This window comes from Dermacentor silvarum, chromosome 1 (assembly GCF_013339745.2).
Source record: "Dermacentor silvarum isolate Dsil-2018 chromosome 1, BIME_Dsil_1.4, whole genome shotgun sequence".
Lineage (NCBI taxonomy): Eukaryota > Metazoa > Arthropoda > Arachnida > Ixodida > Ixodidae > Dermacentor > Dermacentor silvarum.
This window is the reverse complement of record NC_051154.1, coordinates 63,166,907-63,177,500: the sequence shown is the minus strand read 5'-3', so window position 1 is coordinate 63,177,500 and position 10,594 is coordinate 63,166,907.

Here is a 10,594-nt window from a genome sequence, read left to right as displayed (position 1 = left end):
TGCGAGTGAAAGCGCGCGAGGGCGAGGGACGCGCGCTTTCACGGGGAGCGAACGCACGGCGGAGAGCAAACGCGACTTATGTGCGAGTGAAAGCGCGCGAGGGTGTTTTTTTCTTTTTTTTTTCTTGAATCGAGGCACTCACGTGATGATCGCCCAACCCGCCGTGGTGCTGTAGTGGCTTTCGTGTTGCGCTGCTAACCCTGAGGTCACGGTATAAAATCCCTGCTGCGGCTGCTGCATTTCGATGGGGGCGAACTGCAAAAAACACCCGCATACTGTGCATCAGCTGTATGTTAACGAGCCCCAGTTGGTCAAAATTAATCCGGATTCCCCCACTGCGGTGAGCCTCATAATCACATCGTGGTTCTCGCACGTAAAACTCTAGAACTTAAATGATCGACAAGGAAGAGATTTCCACGATGATGCCATCGGCGCAGAAAGGATCTGATACTCAGTGGGAGCAAGCTGCGCACCTCTGGACCACAGCTAGAAGCTGTAGTTGACCTGACGCTCCGACAACAAAGCGCACGCAAACTCGAAGAGACTCCTGCAACAGAAGCATGGGAAAATAAAGACGTCTGCTTTCTGAAATGACGTCTGCTTTCTACGCACAACCTCCAATACTTTTTCTCGCGAACCTGTAAGCCCTTTTATGTTATAGACTGAGATTGATTTAGGATTAATTTCGGCCACCTGTTGCTCCTTGACGTATACATTTAAAGCACGATAGAAGATTGTTTTTACGAGTTTTAATCTACTAACCAATATTATTTTTTTTAATTATCTCATATTTGTTGTTGCGGCTACTAAATATACCAAGAAGTTAATTCCAGCCGCATTAATGAATGTGATTCGGTGTGCGTTGAAGCACAATGTTCTCGCGCACGGGAAAACGTTGTAGTGCCTATATGTCATTACATTTGTTCAATAAAATGCCTGCTTTGGTTCCTTATGACCTGGTCTTGGACTCTATAGGTGCTCCGGCATACTTGCCGCAATCGACCCTCGATTAATTTGCTTTCTTTTAATCTGTTGTGTGCCGAGTTTTTCCCACTTCCTAGGCAATCCCATGGAGAGAAATTTCGAACCAGAAACGCGTGAATCGTCAGAAGAGGAAAATATGCGAGCAGGTCCGGGAGAGGTTTCCATTCCGTGCCGTTGCAACCTGACAAGTCGCCTACGCGTCGTTAACACAGAAGCCATGTCTCGCTCACAATGGGCGATCAGAACAGGCTCTGGAGGAAAATTATCGAAGCACGTGTCCTCACGCGACTCACACGGAAGCATTAGACGCGGTGCTCAAAATGTGCTACCGCGTCTTCGCTTCGCACGGGTGCATATATCTAAATACGGTACTTGCTTATGGCCATTGTCCCAAAGCGATAAAACAAAAAGAAAATACTTAAGCTGGGAAGAGCGCAAGGAAAGATACAATAAGCGCGACTCCGTAACCTGGCACGTGTACGATATAGCTATAGTCGCGCGAAAATCGTTGATGGTCTTGGTTTGCCTTTCTTTTATTCTTTTTCTCCAAGGGGAGGGGCAGTGGGCGAAGAAGTGTCCGTATATGTAGCAATAACGGCGAGCTATAGAGTTCATTGGCTTTAAACTGAAGACAGACGTTCCGGGTTTTTTTTTTGTTATTTTATTCTCTACAAGCGACCACGATACGGTTGAGCAACCGCCAAAGTGAGCCCGAGGCGAGACATTTGGGAAGAAGCGTGTGTGGCTAATGGATTTCTGGCGAGGAACGAAACTGCGCTCTGACAATTACACAAAGAGCAAGCGCGGTCATTTCAGTTCCTTATCTTTCTTTTTTTTTTCGATCACTTAAGTAAGACACCTTGCGACGAATTAAAGGGTAGCTACTTTTCATATGCGCTCATTGATTTAGATAATCCGAAGGCGTAAGAAACAGTAAGTCCTGTAAGAATATGCTAATATATTTATTAGTTTTAGTTAGAAACCAAATTTTTGATATGACAATTTATGATTCTTCTGATCCTTCTGATTTTGGTTTTGACGCTATTTCCTTCCACAGTATTTCATTGTGTTAAACTTCTTACTTATCATGTTCTACCTAGCCGCGCATTTAAGTGCGAAGTTATGCTATGCCAGCTGGCTTATGTACTGCGTTGAATGTGATGCGAATAAAGGGTATTATTGATGCGGAAGTGTCAAATCGCTCATTGACCGGAAAATCCTGCGTCCTGCGTCTGTAGCAGCGAAACGGCACCTAAATTCCCATTGGCTGCGACGCCGCGTCACGAGCGCGCCTCGGCGGAGCAGAGTGGGCGAAAGGGAACACCTGCTGTCGCAATAGCGCGCCAGGTGTTGCGTGAGGGGAGAGGGCATCGCCGCGACGCCACGTCACCATCGCTCTCAGAAGCCTTTGTTATCTTTGCGTTTCTTGTCGGCGCAAGCTCTCGCCTGCGTTCTAACTGCCCCTCGGTAAGACCAGATGAAAACGCGCCGAGCCTCTCAACGCACTCGCTTGCCCGGGAGTTCATAACTCGAAGGACCGCTCGGCGGCGTTCAATTGGACATTAAGTTATTGCTTTCGCATTCACAACTCATAAGAAGGGCTTAGGTGTACTCAGTTTTATTATTATTATTATTATTATTATTATTATTATTATTATTATTATTATTATTATTATTATTATTATTATTATTATTATTATTATTATTATTATTATTATTATTATTATTCGCAAACCGGCACCAGCTTCTTTTGGTAGCAAAATTCTGTATCGTTCAGCAGGCTGTATATTTTGGTTCTATCAAAGCAACTTTAAATAAGTACGTTCAAAAATGAGCCAAATGCCACCATAGTAACCAGCTGGGAGGTTAGGTTCAGACTGCAGAGGTCTAGACAGGCCTGTCCAAAGCTCTGAGCTCTGTATGCAGCGGTCCGTGAACTCAAATTCAGTTTCTGTTAACTTACCGGGAGACGCGAAAACTTTGTTTGATCGACTTCGGCTAGGTGTGGCCTTCACCAAACTCTTTCGACATAGAACAGGGCGCGCTGAATCATAATCGTGTGCTTGTGGTAAACCACATGAGAGCATCCCACGTGCGCTGTCATCATGTCCGCTTCATGCCCAGCAGAGGTGAGAATTGTGCGTCAAGTTTAGAGCAATGGGGGGTCCTGCGCTCTCTTTTGGGACTATTCTTGGACCATGGCCTTGTCCAGACATTTTGATGAGGGTATACTATGAGTTGTGTGGAATATTTTGTTTCGTCCAGTCAAGACCTCAATCTTGTCACAGTGTGCATGCGTTTGAAGGTTATATAGTTTTTTCAACCTCGCCGCATAAGCATGATATATACGTTATGCATTATTTGCTTCTTTTTTTTTCATTTCCATTCCTCACTGATAGCCCCTTAGGCTACACATAACCCGCCGTGGTTGCTTAGTGGCTATGGTGTTGGGCTGCTAAGCACGAGGTCGCAAGATCGAATCCCGGCCATGGCGGCCGCATTTCGATGGGGGCAAAATGCGAAAACACCCGTGTACTTAGATTTAGGTGCACGTTAAAGAACCCCAGGTGTTCCAAATTTCCGGAGTCCCCCACTACGGCGCGCCTCATAATCAGATCTTGGTTTTGGCACGTAAAACCCCATAATTAGATTTTTAGGCTACACATAGGTGTTGGAAGTATGAAGCACATGCTTCCAATTTCTCTACCTGACCCCGTGGCTAAGTCTATGTAATGCGGCTCGTGACAGTCGACCCAGATATGCGGGTCGACTAAGATAGCCTAACATATGCAGAATGAAAATTAGCGTAAAACTACGCATATAGCTTAATCGATCAACAAGCTTTGGTGACCAGGGGAGCACACAAGAGTTCTGAGGGTTATGTTTGGGATGATGGTAAAATCATTATCTTAAAAAAATGCAGTCATATGCCCCCTATATTCTCGGTCCGCGCCAGCAGCAGCGGATTCTAGCGTTGTCTTTTTGTTATAACAGCGTAAGCGCGACTGTTGAATGCTATAGCATTTAACCGTCGCACCTACGCTGAACTTGCTAAGGGACACTATAATTTAGTTTCTATAACTTAGTTTCGAAACTTAGTCAATTTTGTGTTAAGAGGTTAATTACTACTAGAAGAGAAAACGAACGCTAAGCTTCCCATTTCGCGCCGGAACACGGGTGCCGGTATATGTCAGTGTGACGTCACGGATTTCATAGCATATTTTCGCATTTGGGCCACTGTGACGCAGTAGAAATTCTCGTAACTTAAGTTCAGTCTGGCGCTTTGGAAAACAATGCAGTCCATGTTATATTTCAATGAAATAAGGCCTGAGCAGACGCCACCAAATCAATGACGTCACGGCGAGCTGGTTAGGAAATTAAACCAAGCGTCCTCACCCGTCTTACGTCCTCGCATCTTTTGGCTTACAAGACATCCTCCCACTGCTCTTCTCAAGGTCGCGGACGCATTTGATATCCAAGGCCCACTTCTTCATGCTCGTCAATGATTGCCCTTGGATTCTATTATGATTTTCCGGAAGTGACATGTGGTTCAAGGGAAAGGACAGCCATTATATGGTCGGTACGTGAGTATTCTGATTTCTACGCTCAAGAGCACGGATGTGCAATCTTTCTTAAGTGTTTTCAGCGTATTAAAAGGTAGAGAACGTTCTGCCCTGCCGACAGGACTGCGGATTGTTGCAGACCAAGGCGTGTCAAGTCCTTTCAAATGCACATATAAAAAATATATGTACATGGAAAGTCGGTCCATACACATGAAAAGACATGAACATCTTGTACAATCTAGATTGGGAAAGTGACAAAATCAATGTCCCAATTGACACGCAAACTGTGTGACAGTACTTATGCCGCACCGTACGGCTGCATGCCGCACTTGTTGCATTACGCAGACACAACAAGGCCGCTGAGGGCGCAGTTGAATGTAGCACCATTCGAATCGACTGTGCACTAGCTGCAGTCCTATAATGACGTCTCACCATCGACGTCTGCTTGTCTTAGTTCATGCCGCGCGACAAAACATCTCCTGGCTGCTCTTACAGTGGTAGCGCACATGGATGTTTCTCTCAAGCACGGGCTTATCGAATACTCATACTATGACCAGCATTGAGAGATCCTTCATGGCTGTCTGAACCACTCAGACGTTCTTTATGTGTAAAGAAAGTACCCACCCTGGCCGTTGCTTACTAAAAACAGAGGCGCTGTCGAATTCCTGTGGGATCTTCTTGTAGAGAGTGGCCTCCTTGTCCACTGTACTGCAGTTACAGCATAAGCTGCGTGGTGTTGTGTGCTCTATAACTGTCGGTAATGAATGCGGGGCGCTTTAGTGTTTTTTAAAGCTCTTTAACATTTCCGGGAGAGCACGCTAGTGTGTGTTTCGTTAAATGAATTACTGGAAATGTTGACACCATTGGCCAGCGCTACTCTTTGCAATACTCCCTGTGGGAGTAGACAAACAGAAGCGGTGTGAAATTCTTGTAACTTTTTCAGCACATATATACGTACAGGGCACTTAGCTGAGCACCCATTGCGCGCCGGTTATGCCACTTGCATCTTGTACATCAAGTGTACTCTTTTCTCTGCCTCACTTCGTGCTCTTCCTCTCTTTAGTCGTAGAGTTGTTTTACTAATGCTAATAATGGCGAAGCCGTATTTGGCTCATCCCAGGCACTTCGGGCTAGGTATATTCCTGTCTCGCATCATTTCAGCCGTCTCCCATAAAGATACAGAGGGCGGGGGAGGGGGGGAGACGACCCCCTTGTTCCCGGTCAGGTGCGTTATTTTTGTGTTTTATTTCTATGTATTGCTAATACAGATGTCTGTTTTATTAGCTATGATTTAATATCCTAACTTCAATTGTTTCTACGTTGTTGTTTTTTTGCGTTAGACTTTTATTCGCTGAGCTTTCGGATATAGACGCCTGTTCAGTACTGCACAATCTTTTATGTTGTCAGAGCTAATAAAATGCGATGTCCAACGATTTCCTTCGGCGGACGGTTTTCTTCAAGCCCCTAAGGTTTTTTTACTTTCACAGCGCCAGCTGTTTCATGCATTTTCGGCTCTCGATATAAATAATTTTGTTCATTCTTCAGTTAATAAGACGTGCCAAAAAAAAAAATACTATAATCCCCGTGGCGTTAAAGTCATGGCCGAAGTTGGAGGCTACACTAGTACATATAGTGTCTTGAAATGATAGTGTTTTGATAGCGTAGCCATTCGTCTCCCGAGTTTGCGCTCCAAAAAGGGCGAGCGTCGATCGATCGTCGTCGTTGTCGTCGTCGTCGCTGAGCCAGCTACTGCCGGCTTTCGTGTCAAAACATGAGGATTTCGCTTGAGCGACCTTCTGCAATTTCTTTTCGCTTAATTTACAGGCAATAATGTTTTCGTCTCGCACAATTTCCGTCGTCACACCTACCTGCGTTCTTTATAGGTCCCTTCTAGACATACTTTCACGATTGCATGAAAAGCTGCATGGTAATTCAGTTGACGTCTATTATCATACACCAAAGCAGAGCTGACGACCGATGATGCAGCATGATATTGCCACGATGTAGCGACGGTTGCTGGCCAGCAGGCAAGCAGGCAGGCAAATAAGAAGGACTCGTACGATGACAGGCAGCAATTTAAAAGACATCCGTAGCGCAACGAATGCGCCACGGGCCAGTAGCACTGCCGTATATCCCTTCCGAGCTTGTCTTTGTGCTCATGGGCGCTTGGCTAAGTAGATGTCAAGCTTTGCCTCAAGGTGCGGTTCCTATTTAATTACCGGCCACTGTGTACCACAAAATATACTCGCGAGTGCAATTGCTTCTGAAGCAGTACCGGTTACATTATTACGGTTGCGTGATACAAAACGCGGAAAGTGAGAAGCCTCGCTATGGTGCCCAAGTTGCGTGTGTGGATTTTTCAGCTCAGGAGACATAATATGCTTTGCTAGCCATGATTTATTTGACAGGTGCAGAGTGAGTACAGAGATAGAAGCCGAACTATCCACATCATTGCACAAATCACAAGAACAGGGTACAGAAAGAAAGTTCAATGCGAAACAGATAGAGAGATCACCGCACAATGTAAATCCCAAGTCGTCACTTTGTGGCAGTTTCGAAGACACCGAACTGCACTGTGGAGAAAGAGTGGAAAACTGTCGACGGAAGTGTGTTACATTCATCCAGTTCATTGACCTGTACTACATCAGTGATCCAGAGTGGTAATATTTATTGCTTAACGTTTGTTACGGCTCCTTTATTCATTACATTCATGAGACGACTCTTTCAATTTAACTTTAATACTTTCAACAATACGAGGAAACAATAAGCTCTCTCAATTAATTTAGAACTATAACCTTGACGAGATCTACCTGGTTTTAGTGAACTTAGTCTGTAGCATTATGTTTCGTAATCATATAGCCTCATAACCCTCATATCCAATAATCATATAGATAAATACATCGGGTATCTGGAGAATGCCCTCTCCCCCACCCCAGTACGTTCCCATAAATCATATGGGATTATTGGATATGGTATTTATGGGACATTAAGGTTTTTTAATAGGGGGTATACTGTAGATTTCACAAATTGAATACATTTCGAGATGAGATAAAATAAGTTCTAACTATAAAAATCAACCATTAGAATAAGCTCGTATACAGCTAGGCATGTTAATACATCGAAGCTAGCAGGGCGAAATATGGTAACAAATAAAAAAACTGCGGAAATTACGTTAAAAGCAATACACAAAATTGATCTCAGGTATCCGTGTCTTATATGCGCTGCATTGAATAGCCATTTAGCTATATCCCTTGGAAAACAGCACGGAAAATAGGCCTTTAATGAGGATCTCAAGAGTGGCTTCATAATAAGATAGGCGTGACAAATATTTTGATTTCATACGTGGTGCTTGCAATTAGTTTCCGTAAATGAACACTTTTTTTTTTTGCATTTTACGAGCAGGGAGAAAAGAAATTTCACTGACAACGAGGCAGAGTGGTCGAAGTTGGATAGACTCCTCTCGCCTGCTATTAGCCAGTCGGACATGATCATCCGTACATGCTACATAAGTCAGAGGCGAACTGTGACTTTTTTCGATGAACGGGATTTTTTATGACAACGTACACGAGGTTTTGGTATAAATAGCGATCGGATAAGCGGCGTTGGTGTTCATTCTTTAAGGAAGTGAGTTATTTTAATTATTGTGTCCTAATAAAACAGTTATACCAGGCGTCTCAGAGAAGACCTTAAGTGAGTATTTAACAGAGCACAGCATCGATTAGGATACGGTATCTTTTTAAAATTATTTTTGGCTACACATCCTACGCAGCTGTGGCAGTCAGGATCGATGCGATAGAATCATTAATGGATGGAATATTTAGCTAAACTTCACTAAGTTCTCAATCAACGATATAAGAGGATATGTCGATCGCAATTACAAATCAAGCTAGCCAGTACGCAAATCATACCAATTTGCTAGAAGTAGTCTGCCTTGCAGCAGCCTTTTAAAGAATAATATAATCAAAATATGCTGCCAAATACGCTGGTGTTCCAGCTAACATTTTTGCATACAGCTAAAAAATGCAGTTCGGGAAAAGGTTAACTGAAACAGCAGTGCGCTTTGCCGGCCATTTTGAGGGCGCACTTTCGCGGAAGTGAAGCTAGCCGCAATAGTTCTAGCAGATGGGGGATGCTTTTCGTTCTGGCCGGTTCCAATTACGAAGTCACAACGACCCATGTGTATTTGCTAATAAAAGAAAATTTGCGAAATTTCTTTAATTATAGCATTCAACAGTGATTATCACACAGATCCCGACGTATACCGCAGCTGATGGTGCGTCGCCTAAGAAATCGTGCCTTCATCTCCGTTGTGCTGTAATAGCAACTTAAAGTCCTCTTTAAAACATCCTGAATGGCGACTGTATCAAGACTCAATTGGGCTAGTTGGTGAAGTGGCACTTTGAAAAATAGCGCAACAAGTATAGAGCGGCCCAAAAAATAGTGACACACTTCTTTTAGGCCTGCACTTCTTACCTGGCCTAAATAATATTCCGATATTTTGCACTTAGCCAACAAACAACAATAACATGCGTTGTGCAACCTCTTTTCTTTTTTTTTAGCTGCATCCTTCTCTTGTCATGTTTTTCAACATGTATACGTGTGTGGCACTATAATAAGAATATTGTAACTATTTCGCTTTCATGTTCACGAGCTTTGTTTCAAATATTCTAGGCAAGAAATAGAGATGTAGTTCCTAATTTAGCCCATCCTTCGCTCGCAATTTTGTTCTGTAGTGAAATATTAAAGAGCCCCGCAAACTAAAAGCTACGTTCATAGTTGATTGGAAACGCAAACACACACAACGAAGGATGAATGAGACACGACGAGCGCATGTTGTGTCTCGTTCCTCCTTCGTTGTGTGTGTTTGCGCTTCCAATCAACGGCTATCCACTCTCCCGTAAAAGCTACGTTGAACAGCAGTCTCAATAGATAAGAATAGAAAATAATGTACATCTCTGGAAGAGCAACGTACGCACCAGAAATAAGAGCATGGTTAATACTAGAAAAATGAAAAGATAAAAAGAGTAGACGCTGCTGGCGCAGACAAGATGTGGCGTTCGATAACGAGTATGAAGCAAGGTACCTTCGGTACACATTAACAAGTAATGACACATACACGCACACAAAAACAATACTGCAATGAAAGCACTTGCATGCATACACGTACGGAGCACACTGCACATAGACACTTCGGCGGTATTGTGAACAGTGGTACACTCGTAACGAATTTACGTAGCACAATGGACGGAAACAAGGAAGTGATAGGGTCGACACATGCTGCCACCATTTGGCTACTTGCAAACACTCACGCATGCGCAAGATGTTCGCCTTGTCGAAGAGGAAGAATCGCAGGTTATTTGCATAGCGCTGGGTGTAATTAAAACTCTCAAGGGCGGCGGACTAGATAAAAAAAAAAGAAGGACAAAGCAGAATAAAACTTTCGGCACCAACGAGACAAAGTGGCCATACCCAAGGCACCAACAGACATGCAGAAACGCGTAAATATCAAAGGTTATATCAGAACACCAAAACGACAAACACACACAAAACCCCAACCGTCGCGTAGTGTATAATAATGTGCTGTATGGCAGACATTCCCCGTTTTCTCAATAAAAGAGAGAAAAAAGTTACACCGTAATAGATACACTGATTTGCACAACGTAAAATGACACAACAAAGCGCGACACACTACCTGATAAAAGCTATTACATGCTTCTATTCATTTTTAATGACAGTGATGCAAACACGCCAGCTGCACGTGTAAAATGAACCCACTGCATATCAAAATACTTTTTTGGGCTTAGAGTGGAGGGGGGGGGGGGGGGGGGGCAGGGGCGTGCGTAAGAAGAAATCGGAATGTTGTGAAAAATTTACGATTAGGTTATCCTTTCGACCACAGACATGTGCAAGTGTAATTCAGAAAAATTATGTTAGTACTGCTGTTGGGACCCAAGACGAGTGTGTACTAAGATCATCCGGCTTTGTACTAGTTCTCAGAACTTTGGGCGTTTTGTACCGTTTCATTTTATGACAAAACACGTGACACA